Source organism: Lates calcarifer, linkage group LG24, assembly GCF_001640805.2.
Source record: "Lates calcarifer isolate ASB-BC8 linkage group LG24, TLL_Latcal_v3, whole genome shotgun sequence".
Taxonomy (NCBI): Eukaryota; Metazoa; Chordata; class Actinopteri; family Centropomidae; genus Lates; species Lates calcarifer.
The window spans coordinates 454,669-474,855 of NC_066856.1; positions in this window are offsets into that span (position 1 = coordinate 454,669).

Here is a 20,187-nt window from a genome sequence, read left to right on the forward strand (position 1 = left end):
TAACCACTCATGTCCAAATAGGGCTAAAGACAACAACAGGCACCTAAAGCTACAGAGGTCTCATACAGAGAGCTAATTTGAGCCTCAGTAGCAGGAGCAGGGTCTTACACAATGCTGTGGCTTATTTAATATATCTAATGTTTCCAAAGCCGTTCTGGGAAAGGCTCTGAGGAATTCACTCATTACCCAATTTTTGCTTTTACAGAAAGGTACCATATCTGTGTCATATTAACGACTGAGTGGAGCAACACATGGAGATAAATTCAGATTTACAGTGAAGTGATTTAACCTCTGATGAATGATTTGAGGCAGCAGAAACTGGCAGCTGTGTTTCAGTTTGAATATCCCCCTCCATCAGTGGATTTGTGCTCTTGACCAACAGCAAACTGCCTGGACTACTTCTACAACCAGATGTTTTGCATGGATAAATTTAGAGGCATGCACAGAAGTAGCATGTGAAGTTTGAAAGCATGTAGCTCCTTCATCAAACATGTAAATGAATGTGATATGGGGGTGAACTTATGCCTTGGTAAGAGACTTTTGGACAATCAAGGAACGGGAAATGTAATGCCTGTTTAGGGAAAATGATGGGAAGAATGTTCAATCAAAACTAGTAGGGGAAAGAAGTGCATTGGAGAGGGAACATCACAAGTGCGCTACTCTGAGTTGTCCAAAATAATACACTCCATGATAAGGGAAGAAACTGGAGCAGCTGTCGACAGACCTCCGCCACAATTTGAATCCTTGAGTGTAGAGCTCAATTCCTTTAGTTAAAATGGACGAGGGTCCAGTTGGCATGGATTGTCGAATCACCACACTTGAGGTCACAAATGAAAATTCGACAAAGTAAAGAGATTCAGGAAAGAATTGTGAGGATGGAAATGTACAACAGAGGTTTAATGTGCGTTGATCCATTGCTTTATGAAATCTTTTCAAAGTGTTCACGTGTGAACCAGTGGTTGAGATTGCACATAGAACAGACATACAGTAGGTGTTTCTGCTCCACTAAAACCTGGTGAAGTGATCCTGTTACTTCAGTTTGCTTTTTTTTTTCTTTTCTGTCCCAAAATCAACAGTGAGGAAGGAAAAACCAGCAGTCAGACAGTGAACCAGAGTCAGAGCCATGTTGTCTGTCTCTCTCTCCCTCTGTCTTCTCCTCACACACAGAGATTCGCATCTCCCTTGGAAACCCATCAGATAGTGACCACAGTGGTTATTAACCTCTGCCACAAACCATAGACCAGCAGGTTGGCAGCCAGTCTGAAGAGTCCTCAGATCTTTGATGAGGTTTTAAGGTTCCTGGATTTCTGCACAGAGGAAAACTCTGAGTCTCAGGACTGCGACATTGAGGAGCAACAGTCTGTAGTTAATAGTCTCTCAATGCATTTGTTTTCCCATTTGCATCTCCAATTATCCTATGAATATTGCATTTTATATACCCTTCCCCTCCAAGCAGTCATTATTCAGGGATAAAACAAACACTGCAGACAAAGAAAATTAATTTGAAAAGCAATGTGTTCATGTTATTGCTATTTTCTCATTTTTAATTGTTTACCAAGTAGCCACTGGAGACACTGTACTTGATCATTTTAAAGGAGATCTGTTGTATTTTGTAGGTTGAGAGTCATATTCAGAATAAGTGCTGCTTTAGTGTTACATTATTCATGAGTCTGACAGGAAATAAGCTGCTCTGACTCTCCTCTATCAGTCTGATAATGTCCAATAACATGTCAAATGGCTGTGTAATAATCATGTTAGTCTGAGGGGAACCTCAATCACTGTGGATTATTTTCAGTTTAGTTCAACAAACATTTTTGGCATCTACATCTGACTGCAAAGACTGGTCTGCTGGGACTAAATGATGAGCAACAGGGACCTTTTGTACAATCTACTGCCCTGTGCCCAGAAATGTATCCTGGCCTTATGAATTACTGATAAAGCTCTCACTCTCAATCAGTGGAAACAAACTGTGACTAGTGTCATTCCATTTGGAGCTTTCTCTACAGCATTGAAGGATAAACCTTTTTATTTAACCAGACCTGGGATCCACTTCTTGACTATCTGGGTGCTTCTGCACCTCACAGGATGAGGTCAGGGCTCATGGATCTGTAGAGCTATAGTTTGATATGATATCAAACTTTTGTATGTATTATGCAGTCTCTCTTTGAACTCCCTGAACTCTAGTCCTTTTATTTATTTGTTTGTTTGTTTTAAAATCCATTTTATTTTATTTTCCTCTGTGGGGTTTAACTGTCTGTTATGTACTATTGTTAGTCCTATGTTTTACATTGTCATTGTCACACTTGCTTTGCAAAAAAGTTCATTAAAAATACGTCTGAAAAAAACAAAAAAAAAAACAGACATTTTTATTTCATATGTTTAAATGCCTGTTCTGCACCATACTCACAAAAAGACCATGGGCAAATTAATCCCCATCACCACAGGCCAAAAACCCAGAATCCATTAACTTTTGCCTTCATTCAGCCTAAAAGCAGAAAACCAGTGAAGCATTCGACTTCTGTCTGGAGGAAGCCACCACACTAAATGTCTGTGTTTGTTAGTTTGGATGATGACGGCGGGTTGTGTTTGCTACCATATGGTTTTATTTTTCAGCTGAGCCAATGGCCTGAAGGCTGAACCACTTCCTCTGTTGTTATCATCATTATTATTTTCTAAGTCTGCTCTTAGCTCTGAATGTGGACCTAACAGAGCTCAGACGGTTCACTGACCCTCTCATCATCTGTGAGTGAGTCCAGGTTAATTTTCTCAGGTTACACAGGTGTAAATCAGTCAGGTGCTTCAACAGGTTTATGAGTTTAGAAGCCGCAGAGTCTGAGTTTGATTTATTCACCATGAAAATCACTGGAGAACATCAGATTGAACTTCAGAGGCTCAAAGTTTGCTCTCCATTGATGAACATATTGTCCTCACTGATGGTGTTTTTTGCTTGTTAGGTTGTATGAGGTTTCCTAGCCAAACTTCCCATGGAAATTTTCTGGAAATTTCATGTCCCTTTGCAACCCTACTTACAGCTGCCATCCATGATGTGAACACATGCAAACATGTGAATCTTTCTCATCATTTCCTTCGCTCCATGATGTTAACACAGCATCAGACATCACGTATGGTGCTCTCTGTACCTTTGTTAAAGAGGGAGGAGAAACTCAGGTCACTAACCTTCATCAACTATCAGAGGAAACAACCTTACTACTCACGTTTCTTTAGAAACTTAATTTTAAGGAATACTTTTTAAATGTATGTATAAAATATGAAGCTACAGCCTGCATCAAATTTGATAAACTAAGACAGTCAGTTTTTATATAGCGCCAAATCACAACAAAAGTAATCTCAGGCCACTTTTCATATAGAGCAGGTCTAGACTGTACTCTTTATATTATAATATATAATATTTACAGAGAGAGACCTAACAGTTCCCACCATGAGCAGCACTAGGCGATAGTGGAGAGGAAAAACTTGCTTTAAGAGGCAGAAATCACAAGCAGAACCAGACTCAGGGTGGGCAGCCATCTGCCTCGACCAGTTTGACTGAGAAAGAGAGAGAGAAAGGGGACAGGGACATAGCATAACACAAATTTCAGAGATTAGTCATTAATATCAATAATAGTAATGGTAGCAATAATAATAATAATGACAGTTCTAATAGTTAAAACAGTACAGAACTAGTACATTTTAAAATGTAAATGCAACAACAGCAGTTGAGCAGGGTTGTAGGAGCAGCAGGAGGCTTGGCATCACAAATCAGACTCTGCAGCGGAGGCAGAAATACCCGCAGAGCCAGGCTAGCTTTTCGCCCCTGCTTCCATTCTTAATGCTAAGCTAAGCTAAGAGGCTGCTGAGCATGATGCTGATCTTCTCATCTAGAACAGAAAACTGTTCTTTTCTTTCTTTTTGTATTGCAATTTAGATAAAGTTAATAATAAGAAGCTAAGGTTAATCCCACTGATGTTTGAATTTTGATCTCAGTGGTGCTGTTGTTAAAGTAAGGCCTGTAGTAATGACAGAGTCAGCTTTGATTCACAGATCTACACAAACACATTAAATCATGAGTTTCCCTGTCTTCACCTCTGAGACTAATGATAACACAGAGATGACAGTAAATAGCAATACGCAGACATCTCATTTAGTTTTCCATCAGCAGGGCCGTCAGCGCTACAGAGGCGTCCACATCACTCTCATACTCACACACAGATGCTGCTCTCAGCGCTCTCCACCTGCCTCGCCATGTCTGCCAAATTAATCTGTGTGAGGAGATGAGTTTGGGATGAATTCATCTCTACTGGATGAAAAGCAGCTCCCATATGTTGGGCCTGCTGGGAATCTGAGAGCCATATCCTTATTTCCCCTGAGACGGCAGTTGGTGTAACCCAGACCAAGGCATGGCGGCACTAAATGGAGTAGAGATAGGGGAGTGTTATCTGTGGAGACTGCTGAGAGCACACACTCACAGGTTCATATCCTTAATGCGACCTACTTCTCCTTATGTTACCTGGTGTTATGATAGCTTCTTATCTTCAGTCTGTGAGACGGTGGGTCGTCTGAGGTGAACTGTGCTGCTCAAATGTTGCCTTGAATTTAAATCAACAAACATGCAGCAGCAGCAACAGCAGCAGTGTTGAAGACAAGCACACAGGAATATGAAGAATTTCTAACTACCTACCTTTTCACACCTAATTAATACCTTAATTAATGTGATACACACCACACACACAGTTCGGCTGGGATTTAATGCTTCTGACCCACATTATGCTTTTATGAACAAAGGTGATAACTTCATTTCCATGAGGACTGATTGATCAGTCTGTGTCCTCAGGTAGAAGCAGATGAGTTAAACATCTCGTTACCTGAACATTCATCTCTCTGACTGATTCTGCACAAAATTTGAACTTAATAACTCGTCTCTGTCTGAGAACATGGCCAACATCAAATTTTGTGCCACTGTCATCGTCCAACACCTGCCCTGTTCATCTGATGTGGACTGTCAGACTATTACCTCTCCCCCAGTATTTTGATGTCATCATCACTGCTGTGACCACTTTCTCAGACAGAGCTGAAGGAGGAATGCTGTGACTGTGTTGTGGAGTTGTTTTGCCTGAACTGCATTTTTATTTTTTAGTCCTTTAGTTGAAGTAACTGATGGTGAATGTTGATGTTCAGTTAAATGAATTCGAGTCTTGTCCAGACTGTTCGTCACACTGGATGGTTCTCAGTGTGTGCATCGTCCAGTACAGCTGTGGAACTATCATTAATTTGCTCCAGATTCACACATCATACAAAACAGAACACTACCAAATAAACACCAATTTATTAAAGTGGGTGGCATATGAGAGCAATTTTAAACCTTATGATAAAGGATTCAAACAGTGGGCAATCAAGGGAATCACAGCATGGTGCGTTCTGGTGAAGGATGGACAGCTGGAGAGTTTGCAAAATATGAAAGAAATATATGACTTGGATAAGCGTGAATTCTATAGGTACCTGCAACTACTTCATTACTTTATGAAAGAGATCAGGATGGACCCCTCCAGGGAAGGGCATGGTGTGATCTAAATCATAATCAATGCATACAAAGAAACCAAAGCTAGAATTATATCCAGGTTATATAAAAAATTAATTAAAAAAATAGACACTCAACTAAATACATAAAAGAAAGATGGGAATCAGAATTACTGATGAAGATTGGCTAAACATGTGGAGAATGCATCACACATCCACTAATTTGCAGATCTGGAGGGAGTTCTCTTGGAAAAATCGTAAATTATATGATCATTACGAAAATTGGTTATAAGATCCTATGTCCTGTACATATGTATATGTAACTATCTGAAGAAATATCAATCAAAGACAATACTGGTAAAATATAAATAGTAAAAAAAAAAAAAAAAAAAAAAAAAAAAAATGAAAAAGAAGTACCCAGGCCCAATGGATGCAGATTGTAGAGGAAATCTACATAATGGAAAAGATGACACACTGCCTAAGACTACAGGAAGCTCAGCTCGAAGAAAAATGGATGAAATGGACAACCTATAAGACAGAACAGCGACAAAGAACACAGGAAAATCCTGATTGAGCAAAAGAAGACAAGAACATGGACAGATTGCTAAGAATGTAACTCCCGCATGTTGGTATTTGTGTTTGTATTTAATTGTATTAGTTGGTTATACAATTATATAAAAGAAAAACTTTCAATAAAAACTAAAGTTATCCATACATGTGTAATGGAGAGGAACTAATCTCAAGAGAGAATTTAGCTGAGAGACCAAACCTCTTTATAGCCCTTTGATGTCCAAGATGGAGTGAAGGGAGGAGTGGAGGTCACATTCAGTGTTTGCACTGTGTTTTGTATTGAAACAAGCCAATACTGTAACAATACTGTTCTGCACTGCTGTATTTGTATTTGTACTCTCTACTTTGTACTAATTTATAAGAGAGATCCAGCTGCTTACAACAGAGTCAACAAACAACTTTTCAAGCGTATCAGAGACCATTACTGACCACAGCGTGATTTTACTCACAACCAACCACAGCCAGTCTGTCTACAGGAGCTGTGAGTGTAAAATGGGGATGGACCCTAAGAGAGTAAAAGTTGTGGGTGTGACTATGGATCTGAGTTGTCAAACTGTAAGAGATGAGCATTCATCATCCAGCACTGATGTAATCCGTTACTTTAAACTTGCGCCGTATCCTTTGTATGTGTATACTTTGAGGAGATCCAGCTTCGACTGTGATCTCTCTGAGACACTGATGTCATTTGTTATGTTAATAATCTGAGGAGAGTTATGAATGCATTTGTAAGTGTAATAAAACAGACACAGAGTTTTAGCCATTCCGATGTTATGCCCCAGCAAACATCAGAAACAAAGCAGCCATACTGGGCCTCATATATTATCTTCATCACAGCCGAGTCTGGATAGGGTCACCATTTTTTGTTATGCTACAGCTGTAAAACAGCACCGTACCATATGGAAGATATCACACATCCAGAGCCAGATCTGAGTTTCTCAGAGTTATCTCCAAGCATAATTTCCTCCTGCTCTTTGCCCTCATGCAAGGAAGATTACATCCAACACGATTTTGATCAAACAATCATCTTTTAATTATTTCACTCTGATATATTAACAGATCCTGGATCATTTTACAGTTTTGAAACATGAAACTACGGCTCAGCTCTGACCCAACAACAAGCACACACATGTGACTGTGGATATTCATGAGTCACATTTGTGCTGGGGAAATGTTAAACTGAGATATACATCTGAGCACAAACTAATCACAAGCTAACCATTTATCATGTCCATATTATGGCACAGCTGCAGTAAGGCTAATTCCTATGTGAACAAGTGGGGAAGTTGTGGCATAATGCAGCATAAATCAACAATGGAAACTCAGCCTGCACAGTATAACTGCACATAAAAATCAGATATAACTAAGATTTCTGATAGCCATCTAACAGACAGGAAATTAGATGTATGAGTTTGATGCCAAACAAAGCAGAGGCAAAAAAAAAAAAAAAAAACAAGCAGGGGAAAGTGGCCTATTTGTTTTGTCTTCTCTGTTAAAGTCATTGGCGCTGCAGTCTGTAGGACAGAAATTAAAACACAGAGACGCAGATTCAGACGGACGTTGGGCACAGACGTTCACACGCCAACACACAGGCCAAAGGATGATGAATGATGTTTGGGCTCAGGACGGTGCACTTCACTGGGGAGGAGGACAAACTCTGTGCCAAGCTCGGTGCTCTGTTTATCCTCTCTGGTCCCTGACGAGCCAACAGAGACAGTGGGAAACAATGCTTTGTGTCCAGGTGGCAGACACCCTCAGACTCTCCTCATTGTATTGTATGTCGTCCACGTGGGTCCCTGAAAGTTAGTCGGTCAGCACTGCGATGATGGATTACCTATAAGGACTGGAAGTCAAGCAGGGTCTCATGTTTCCTCCTGTGTCCTATGTTTATTATTACACAGTGTGGAGTCATCTGTCAGCAGACCTGCCCCAGGCCCTTACAAATACACAGCGCCAGCATCACTGCTGTTGGCTAATGTTGATTATTAATCCTTAATGTATAGCTTCTGGACTGAGTGTGGAGCTAATACAGCTGCTGCTGCTGCTAACGCACATCTGTGACCAGCAGAATAAGATGTCACCCTTGATGGAGGAGAGGTCTCAGATTGTCTGGGTCACATCAGGACTTTGTTAAGCTGCATTGTTTTCACTTGTGTTCCTGAGGGAATGTCATCAGTTACTGTCCCAATTCAAACTGCTTTTAGCCAGATTCAATTCAATGCAATTCATCTTCAACAGTTTCTTCATCTAAACCTTCAACCTGTCTTTTAGGCCCCATCCAAAGTAGCTGCAATCAAACCTCTTTTGAAAAATCCTATGCTCGATCTAGATCTATTAGCAAACTATAGACCTATATCCAACCTCCCCTTTCTTTCTAAGATCCTGGAGAAAGCAGTTGCAAAACAGTTATGCAATTTTCTACAGGATAATAGTTTGAGAATTTTCAGTAAGGATTTAGATTGCATAGTACAGAAATGGCACTTGTGAAGTTTACAAATTACCTCCTGATGCATCAGATGACAGACTTGTCTCTGTACTGGTCTTGTTAGATCTTAGTGCTGCCTTTGGTACGATTGACCATCACATCCTTTTACAGAGACTGGAGCACTTTATTGGTATTAAAGGAACTGCACTAAACTGGTTTAAGTCCTATCTATCTGATAGGCTTCAGTTTGTACATGTTAACGACAATTCCTCCATGTACATTAAAGTTAGACATGGAGTTCCACAAGGGTCAGTGCTTGGACCAGTTCTATTCACCTTGTATATGTTTCCCTTGGGCAACAGGAATCACTTTATAAATTTCCATTGTTATACAGATGATACACAGTTATATTTGTCAATGATGCCTAATGAAACCAGTCAGTTAGCTAAACTTCAGGCTTGTCTTAGGGAAATTAAGACTAAGATGACCAGCAGTTTTCTACTATTGAACTCAAACAAAACCACAAAAGTTATTGTACTTGGTCCTGAACACCTCAGAAATAAATTTTCTAATGATGTAGCTCCATTAGATGGCATTGCCCTGGCCTCCAGCTCCACTGTAAAGAAACCTTGGAGTTATCGTTGACCAGGATATGTCCTTTAACTCACACATAAAACAAACTTCTAGGACTGCCTTCTTTCACCTGTGTAATATCACCAAAATTAGACATTTTCTGTCTCAAAAAGATACTGAAAAACTAGTCCATGCATTTGTTACTTCCAGGCTGAACTACTGTAATTCATTATTATCAGGCTGCCACAACAAGTCTCTAAAGACTCTGCAGTTGACCCAGAATGCTGCAGCATGATTACTGACAGGAACTAGGAAAAGAGACCATATTTCTCCTGTGTTAGCCTCTCTACATTGGCTCCCAGTCAAATCCAGAATAGAATTTAAAATCCTCCTCCTCATCTACAAAGCCCTTAATGGTCAAGCACCATCCTGGCTTAAAGATCTCATAGTCCCCTACAATCCCACTAGAACATTGTGCTCCCAGAATGCTGGTTTACTGGTGGTTCTAGAGTTTCAGAGTAGAATGGGAGGCAGAGCCTTCAGTTATCAGGCTCCTCTACTGTGGAACCTTCTCACAGTTTGGGTCCAGGAGGCAGACACCCTCTGCACCTTTAAGAGTCGGCTTAAAACTTTCCTCTTTGATAAAGCGTATTATTGATTATATTATTGATACCAATTTACATTTTTTACAAGATTTATCAAAAAGGAAAGACCTCAGTGTCAGGAAGTGTCCCTGCTCATCAAGTTATTGTTTTGTTTTTTGTTTTTTTGACACTTTGCTAAATTTTCTGATCTTGTGGAAGACAAGTATCCCTTCACTTCACATGAACCAGTGTTGATGGCAGAGGATAAAGCCTCATTCACACCATCATTGAAAATGTGAAATTTCATGACAGGATCAGTTCAGTCCAGTAGAAACGCTATGATTCCCCACAACACAGGCCTGGTTTTTGGACAGTTGTGTGTCAGGAGTCAATGTTAAAATGCAAATACATCCTTTGAATGAAATGTATTGTCTCATTAGTGACTGAGCAAACTGTTACACTGCACATGGTGAACAAGCTCCCCTTCATTGAATGAAATGATGTTGAATCACGAGAACAAATAGCCTCATTTTCACTATGGAAATTTGCTGTTTTTGTCTGGGCAGAATTCAGCATCCATCCTCACCTTTGATGGATTTATTTTAGCAAAAGGAAAAAACAGCTTCCCTCCAGTGTAACAGACCTTTGTCCCCTCTGTGTCTGCTTTGTTAGCTACAATGTGTTTTGGCAGCAGGATGTACCTCTGCTCTTCCAGTCGCAGACACACATCAGGTGCTCAGTGAAACTGATTTTCTGTGGAGCACAGTATCATTCAGAGAACAACAATGGCATGCAAAGTGGAGCCACTTGTTCTCCTGACAGTGAACTGAAAAGTGAAACATTTGCTCCATTGTTTGCTTTTCTGCACATAGAGGAAGTGGTGGAATGAAATGTAACAGGAAAATACAGACAACACGGTCTTTCTTGTTCATGTTGTCAGCTCATACAATGGCCTGTGTGGTGCTGGAGTCATTACATGTGTCAGTGAAGGCATCACATTAGAGGACTCGTGGGTATTGAAGTTTTCAGTGACCTCTCGCTGTCAGATGCTGAGCTGGAAATGTTTGAATATGACTTATTTTTCAGGGTCAGATCAGTTTGTATATGGCTGCGTGTTTATATGGATGTGTCTTTGTGCTGTAGGTGCTCATACACCTCTGTGTGTGTGTGTGCGTGTGTGTGTGTGCTGCGTTTTTGTGCACTTTCCATTTTAAATGATGACTGAAGACATATTGGCCTCGGAGGCAGAGCAGTGATCACGCCCCAGCAGCTCGTCCGGATGGGAGGTCACGGGAAGTGTGTGTTATATTTAAGCACCTGTCAGCTGGTTTCCTGGTGACATGTCCTGTGGCAGTAGTGTCACCGCTCCTAATGAGTCCTGTGGCCTACTGGGACAGTTTCACAGAGTTTAGTCCAGATAGCGGACTCCACCCACCCACCCATGAGGGTAAACAGGAGGCTGCACAGACTCAGCAAACCTTTCCAATGCTGAGGACGGAGAGTGTGAGTTTCCTCATGTTGGAGCAATGCCTTCTGCAACACTTTGTGACTTTGTGAATGTCAGTGGTGTCTTTTGCAGTTGAACAGCTTCTTGCCAAGAACTGGCAGCTGATTTAAAGAGCTGATAGTTTACTGCAATTTCCAAGCTATTCCCAAAATTCCCACTGTAAACTACCTTCCAGGCACCTGACATAGTCAGAGAGACAACAGCTGGAGAGCAGAGTGGAGCATTTAGCAGCTAAAGAGAGTGGTGGAGACCAAAAACAGAGCTAAAAGAGAGGGTATACTGGACTTAGATTCATCAGGTGGAGACATATCACAGCTTGTTTCTGCTGCCTCCATTCAGAGGATTACTCACTGTAACATTCACCTCTGATTGGCAGCAGTAACCTTGGTGACAAATATGTTGTTTTTCCAACAGTTGCTTCAAAATAAAATCCACTGTTTCACCAGCTGATAGGGCTGTTCAATATGACAAAAATCTCATATCCTGATAATAATATATATTATCCATGCTACAGAGGTAGCCCCTCGTTTAGGAACCAGCTCCTGGATTTGTACTGTTTAGAGTGACCAGGTTCTGTCTCACCTTCACTCTCCATGATGCTATACCTTTCTGCTGCAGCCATGAGGTGGAGTGTAGATCGCAAACCACCATCCAAATGATGACAAAATATTCTCAACAGTGGATTTTGCACAGAGTTTATGCCAGACTTTTTTTTGACAGCCATTATGTCTGTCAATATTCAAGAATTACGGCTGTATAGAACAACTAGTGGACATATGTTTCAAACATCCATATAACAGCCCACATTTAGACAATAATAAAGCACAAACATTATGGTCCAACAAATCAAATTTATTTAAAGTACTCAGACTGAACTCCTTGAGGGATGTCTGCTTGACATGTCAGAGTCATGCTAAATGTTAATATGCAAGTTGAGCTGAGTCACATGATCAAATATATGTTTATATGTAAAAAGGGATACTCTGTTATTTGAACCTGGTTTGTGTTTTTGGGTGTAAATAATTGATAGGTACAAAAGTCTTTGGAATCGATGGAGTATTGCTCAGCCCCACCAGCTGAAAGCTTTTAATGTGAAGCAGTAGCAGTGACATGCATGTATTGTTTTCAGAGTGGTAGCTACATAATGTAAAGACCTTAGATGGCTATTGCAGAATCAAAGTTCAGTTTGTTTTCCTAAAAATCTGAGGAATTATTCATTATATTAAATGAAGTTGAATTTGTCTCAAGGATCACCTTGCAGTCAGGCAGCAGGATGTTGCGACATGTTTTGAGAACTTGTGTCCCACCTGTTAGCTTTGCCCTTTTCTGACCTCTTCCAACAACATGGTGTTTTCTCTGGCTCTGTGTTTTCTGGTTGTTACAGTTTTTCCATAAACTGTCCTCAGTGCAGTAGCAGGATGGTTGATGCTAGATCCAGTGTGTCTGGCACAGCCGTCATTTTCTGTACCAAGTCACTTAAATCACATGTCCTGGCCTCTCTGCTGTTTAGATGAACAATAACCCGACCTCTCCATGTGGAGCGAACACTCTGTAATTGTGCTGTTTTTAAACTTGAGTCACTGTCTGGATGTGTAAGACATTTATACACATAGAGGAGGAAGTATACACCATGCCACCACTAAGGAAGGGTTACACTGGGTGATTGTTTACAGAAAACAATAAAATGCACCAATTTAAAGCCCAGCTCACTCAGGGATGGAAAAAAGAGCTGTTTTTTCTCTGTCAGCTGATATTTTTCTGCACCAGAGTCATCAGGATGAATTCTTTCACAGTTACGGCTGAAAGACGAGATTCTCATTGAGATTAATTACCTTTATTTGACAAATGACAGAAACAGCAGCGGCAGCAGAGACACATATCTCCAACTTAAACCAGTGATGCCTCTAATGTGGGCCTTTCATCTGCCCTCTCTTCTGATAGGAATATTTCTCCACCTCTGCAGATAAAGTTAGACATAAAAGTAATGACTGGAGCTGTAATTACCTGATGCAATCTGAGTGCACAGCTATTTTCATCACATGCCACATGGCGGATATTCACCACTGCAGCTGTGCTGTTGGTTTTCTCTCAGTCAGACAAGATGTATCAGCTCAGATATGATCAGACTCTAAACATTGTGGTCATTTAGCAGGATCTGAGAGGTCGATTTCAGGATGATAGGATGACCACAGCTGTTGTTCCTCCTACTGGGATTATGAGACAGAACAGATTCTTGAAGAGGGTCGGTCAAGGTCTGTGAAGTCCAAATATAGTCAGTGTTGTTTAAGGTCTCTGTTTGTCTGCACTGAGCTGTCCTTCACTGACTTTCTGATCTGACTCTTTGCAAAAGCAAAAGCAAATAATATTAAATGTCATCTCATTTTCTCCTCTGTTACTGTCGCAGTGAAGGAGTGGTGTCTGTGGAGAGAGTGACTTTAATGATTAACCCAGCAGCAACAGAGGACAGGAGACATTTCAGGGAACAGAAGCTGAGATGAGCTGGAGGATCAGCCTGACTTCACCCTGGTGGTCTTCATCCACTCTCTGAAGTTTGGTTTCCCAGCAGTGATGGATGGATTCATATGGTGAGAAGTGAGATCTGCTAGAATGAAGTCATCCTGTAAACAGTAAATTAGTGTTTGGCAGGAAAAACCTCCAGCGTTCATTTGAATATTGCAACATCTGGAGGCAGCGTGTGTTGGCGTCTGTGTGTCCTACAAGAAGACGGGTGAAGCTTTGGTCTTTAAATCAACCTCCTCTGTGAGACCACTGATACATAGTGCTTCACTTAAAAGATTTTATCTGTAGGAAGAAAGAAGATGACTCTTTCAAATATTCACATGACTGTATGCAACCTAGAATCTGCTCATTTCCAGCTTCATTACTGACATTTGAAGCTACACCACCAAAGAATGATGTCTCTCCCATTCATGTGAACCTGTATGAACACTGTATGTACTACACCTGTTTTTAACCCTGAGTTGGTCTAATTTTAGCACCAAATGTTTTTTTTTTTTGAGGTCTTTTCACACTGGGCGAAGCAATTACAATGCGTAAATTTATTTCTTGAACTGCTGTTTTTGTTATGAGTACTTTCACATAACACAAATTATGTGGCATGTAAATTATTTTTTTGGAAGGTGGTTAATTTTTCTGAGCTTTTGCACCACAAATAAAGGCATCACAATCACACAGACTGGTAGATTCTGCTTTGGACTGAAGGATCCAGTTAGTTGATCCTCCTCAGATGTGGTGCTAACATCCCCAAAAGGACCTCAAATGGTCCCATCAACATCCTCTGAGCCTCTCCTCTGATTGGCTGACTGTTTCCTGAGTGGCGTACAGCCCGGTCAACCACAGGTAACAGGTTGTAGTTGAGTGTAGCTTCATAAAACTCACCTGTACATGCAGATGCAAAAAGTATCCTGTTATTTCAGAACTTTATCCACTTGTCTCTAATGTTTCTACCCCTGGGATAGCTGCACAATGATATATTGACTTCCTGACTACAAAAACGTTGTACTGTAGGTGTGGGTGGGCTGCAGGCATTACTGTTTAGTTTTGACTTCACAAAGTTACAGAGGTCCTGACAGCTTATTAACAGGCCCAGTTTCTGAACACAGGCTGTTTGCATTACTCTGTGAGTTTTGATACTTTCACAGTATTTTGTACCTAGGCTTTATAATCAAACTCAGGCATGGAAATCTCATTTTATACAGCATGTGACCTTTAACCTCAGGTAGTTGTCATGTGTAGATTTTGTACGGTTTGTATTGTAGTTGTACAAATTGGACATGAAAACCCTTTGTTGGCGAACATGACTGAAATATTGCTAAATGATCAGCAGTCTGAGGTGTTGTTGGATGACTGGGATGAATTTTGGACATATATATTTTTGGCCTGCTGGAATCAGATTTCCCACCTGGCTATATATAGTTCTTCTTCATTAGTCAGCACTTTCAAGAACATGGCTTTCTTGTCAAATATATGTTGTTGGTGCATGAAACTTTGTTGAGATTTACAAAAAGAACGACTTTCAGTCTTCAGTCTTTATACTAAAGTAACTGATAGTGATGTCATTTTTTTTTCTCTCAGGGAAAAATTTTACTAAAACTTTAAAAAATAAATGTCTGTGTCGGCACAGCTCAATACAGTTAGAAAAGACAGAAAAAATGAAAATCTGCTAGTATAAAGTTAAAACTCCCTTTTGGTCTTTTATTGCTTCAAGTCAATACTTTAATCGGCTGCATGGGAATGTATGAGATGAGACAAATGAACATCTCTGATAATATAATGCATCTTCACAGTGGTTGATTTACATCTGCCAAGAGTCTGTATGAAGGAAAGAGCAGAGAATACACTGCAAGAAAGAGGCTCATTATCTGCAGCAGCAGCACATATATAAATCATTGCAGTTCTATTACTTCACCTCTCTCATGGGCACGTAGCTTGGATCAAAATTATAGGAAACAGATAACCAATCATAGAGTGAATTAGAGACAGGCAGACACCCAGACTGATTTGGCTGTGGAAACAAATCAAGGGATCGATGTGCATTATGTTTATGAACACAAACTGCTGCACTGTGGCGGCCCAGTCAGGCAGCTCTGGATTGAAATCAGAGGACGTGTGCTGTGCACTCATTATCTGCCTTACAACACACACACAGGCACACACACACAAACACACAGTAGACTGACAGATACACAGACAGTGTGAGTGCACATGAATACACAAGCAGCAGAGAGGGGTTGGCATCTGGAGCCTTTTATTGGGTTTATTAGATCCTGCCTTAGGGCAGAGTTTCTAAAAATAAACAATCATAAAATAATTAAAATGGTTTCAATTAATAAGGTGTGTTCACAATTGAATGTTCTGCCTTTGTGGTTGCAAATGACTAAAGAACCACACTATAGTTCATTAGAGCAAAGCAAAATGATAATTTAATGTTCTGCAATTAGAATAAAATACACAATCAGGCATGATAGTGTCGCTGTGCAGCATCGACTAAAAAGCAAACTCATCTCCACAGAAATGAGTAGCGAAGAACAAACCAAACATGGTGATGGTAGGAAGCTCAGAGTCAGTGGTGCTGTTGTCTGCTCCCTCCCAGTTCATCCCTGTCCTCTCCCACATCCACATCCCTGCATCTAACTTATTCCATTGACAGGGACACACATATACACACACACACACACACATACACACACAAGCACAAAAACCCAGCCAATCTAAGTTTATGATGTCGATGACGCAAATACTGATGTCCCACAATTACAGAGCAGATTACTGGGCAGCAAACACTTGCTGTAATTTATAGGAGAGATTCACCCGCTATTCTCCCCTGGATACTAACTATGGACTCTTTTTTAGGGTTACCAGACTGCAGTTCTGGGATTTTCCAAAAATAAATATTAAGGCACATTCCCAGTGTGGGTCTAGTTGGAGCCACACTGGTTCAGATCCCAGGAAAGTCCCCAGAACACACTCTTCAGTTGGGTATGAGACGTGAAGCCACTGAACATGCAGCTGGCTCTTGTGATCGAGTGCTACTGAGCATGTGCAGATGTACAGTACTTACAGGTCATTAGTCAGGACTACTTAAAGCAGCTAAATGAATATGAATGGTATGTGAGGTGGGTTGCTTGTAGTGATGAGCACAGAGAATTCAGCTGCATGAAGCATCTTCTAGCTTGCTGTTTTCTTTCTACAGTCCACAGCTACTACTATTCTTTTAACAATAACTTGTTTGACCCAAAACCTTACAGTATGATTTAAACCAGCCTTGAAAACTGCTGAAGTTTTCTGTGAGTGTCCACTCAGTGTCCACAGGACTGCGAGAGAGAGCAGCCACTTTCTCATGTGATGCAGTTTGGGGATATCTCAGCCCACCTTTTCTTCTCAGGACCTTTTTTGTTTTCTAATGATCCCTTTGGACCCTTGATGTTGACAGCTGTAGGTACCTTAACAATCTCCAGCAAAACCTGACGGGAAGAGACCTCAGGTCATGGATAAGGTTCTGGGTGGAGACCACGGACCCCGGGCTGTGATGAGATCCAGCAGCTGGGCTCGGTCTCCTCTGGCTCTGACTGATGTTTCTGATGGCCAAAGGAGAAAATGAGCCCTGCTGTACTCGCCAAGACCAGCTCTGCATGTGGAGAAGTCACTGAGTTTCTGACCTGACAGAGGGACAGATCCTGTTAAGTCCTCATTCATCATTCAAACCCAAACCTGTGTGCAACCGTTTACCTGCTCACTCTGTCCATCAGCCTGTCGTCTGTCTGTCTTTTAGTCTGACATGATTACACTGGAGCTGTGTGAGCATGACTACATGTGATGCTGGGAGTCTGAAGGGATCGCACTGGAGCGGTTAGCATCCATAATGAATTGTCTTCTCTCAGTCAGGATTTGAGCTGTAGCAGTGATGGAGCACAGTACACACTGCTGTAATCGTCTTGGGAAACTGGCAGAGTCCCAGCACACATCTAACATGACACAACCACAAACAGAGAGGGAGGGAGAGAGAGGGAGGAGGGAGAGAGGGGGTGAGGTTTGGTAGAAAACAAAGAGAAACTGCTGGAGCTGCTGGCAGGGAATTAGTAAGCTCTGCTGACTATCAAAGCAAGTCAGCATTTCTGTCTGCTTTAGTCCACGCTTCATGATACAGGTCTCACAGAGTCACAGAGCAAGTAGATGCAGAGCATTCAAACAATCATCCAAAACACTGTCTGCTGGGATTGTCCCTGTCACATCAAATATGATGTTAGACAGAGTGGATTTAAATGAGTGACAGTGCTAATAATATCACACTGTTAACGCTGTCACTCCTGACAGAGGGAGGTGGTTTGTTACCTCTGTGCATTCACACTGCTTCAGCTCCCAGCTGACCTGCCTGGCAGCAGACAGTAAGACACCAAACTCATCTGAAACACTTTCAAGAAGAACACATCAGTCTGTCTGAGGGCTGGTTTACAGAGGAGGAACATTAGGAGTTCAAAGACTTTACCTACCACTTGTTTCACATCGAATAAAATATTTGTAGTATTTTGCCATCAGTTAATCACATATTTTCTGGCCGATACGGTAGAGTATGAGGGGAACAGGTCTTCAGCAGGATAGTTAATAATAATCATTTTCAAAATGATTTTCAGATATGTTGCCAATTTAGCATCTTTGTCGCTAGATTCACTGAGCACCTAGTAACAGATTTAGTGACTTCTTGGACAAACCTTTCCCCACGAGTGTGAAGTCATGCTCTCCTTCCATGGACACACCTCTCTACGTGCCTCGTTCAACTGAGCGTGCAGCAGCTGACATGGATGTGACTTTCTCTCTGGGTGATCATTTTACCAGTAAATACAGCGAAAATCACAGCACAGTTACTGTCTCTAACTTATTAAATTCAATTCGATTCAGTTTTATTTTTATAGCACTGAATCACAACAAAAGTAGTTGTTTACACAGAAAGACCCAACAGTTCCCACCATGAGCAGCACTAGGAGACAGTGGCACGGAAAAACTCCCTTTTAAGAGGCAGAAACCTCGAGCAGAACCGGACTCAGGGTGGGTGGCCATCTGCCTCGCCCAGTTGGGTTAAGAATGGGGGGATTCTGCGCTGTATAGATAAATTGAATGAATGATCTGATTTTGTCAGATACGTCATTATTATAAAATCAGGATATCCATATACTAGGTTTTGAGCTAGTCTTGTTGATAACTTGAGAAGGAGTGCTCAGTCTCAGCCTGCTGCCGGTGTTACAGTGTATTCTGTGAGCTGCAGCAACAATGAGGTGAACAAAACCAGTTGAAATAAGTTTCACCAAACAAACTACTCAACGAGATACAGAGCAATTCAGGATTGGATCAAATGCTAGCTGAACCCACTCCTCAGTCATTCACCATGAATGAGTGACCTTATAATGACAGAGGAACTCAGAGATTGACGTCTCCTGTTGATCATGCTGCTGAACATCCTTTCTTTCTTTCTCTACTTTCATCACTGACCCTCACCAGCCTGTGGACTTCATATCCACACTGTAAAAGTCCCTATGCAGAGACTTTGGCTCTGTCATTATTTCTTACGTCTGTTGACCTCCTGAGCCTGAGCTCCCTCCTGTTTAATGAGCGATCAGATATGTCGAAGGCGGTGCTGGGTGTAACCCTCTGATCACTTTGTTCTCTTCTCTTCTGTCTCACTCTGGAGAAACAGCTGTGTCCCAGATTCTTTCTGTGACTTATATTGATGGAGATAAAGCAGAGTGACCTGCAGCTCTGTGAATGAGACAGTGAAAAGCTGAAATGTTTAAACCGAAGCAGCTCTCAGTGATGTGACAGTGAAGGACGGCAGCTGCTGAAGGACACAAATATGTCCCAGTTAATCGCTCTGTTCCTCACAACCATCACAACCTGTGTCCTCATGTCCTTCAACAATCAGCCAACTTGAAACAAGCCTCTCAAATTAATATCAGTTACTGTAATCTTCTACTGATGATGAACAACAGTACACTCCTCCAGAGGCAGACAGTCCCTCCATGTCTCTGCTCCATCAGCTCCATCCTTTGTCCTTTACTCAGGGACATATACAGGTGGACCCTGATCTGACTGATACTGACATGGTGTGTGTGTATTTACTGTATATTTTTGTCGTTTTAATCACTTTGGCATGAACCTGAAATGTAAATTAATACATTCCTCGTTGGATAAAAAGATGTGTTTCTCCAGTGGTTCAGACTAACAACACAAACTATATTGAAGCTGTAAATGCAGCAGTTGCTGCAGAAACAAGTACAAGACTCGCAGGATTCTGTCTTTAGCACCAGGTTTTATCTTCTGCTTTGAAACCTGCTAAAAATAAAATTTAGACTCAAAAACTTAAAAAAAAAAAAAAACTTCTGTAATTTATGATCTATTTATTATCAATAAATGTGTGCTGTTCCTGAAAATCTCAAAGCAGGAAAGTGTTGCTCCATCCCTCAGTACTTGGGGCGGCTGTGGCTCAGGAGGTAGAGCAGGTCGCC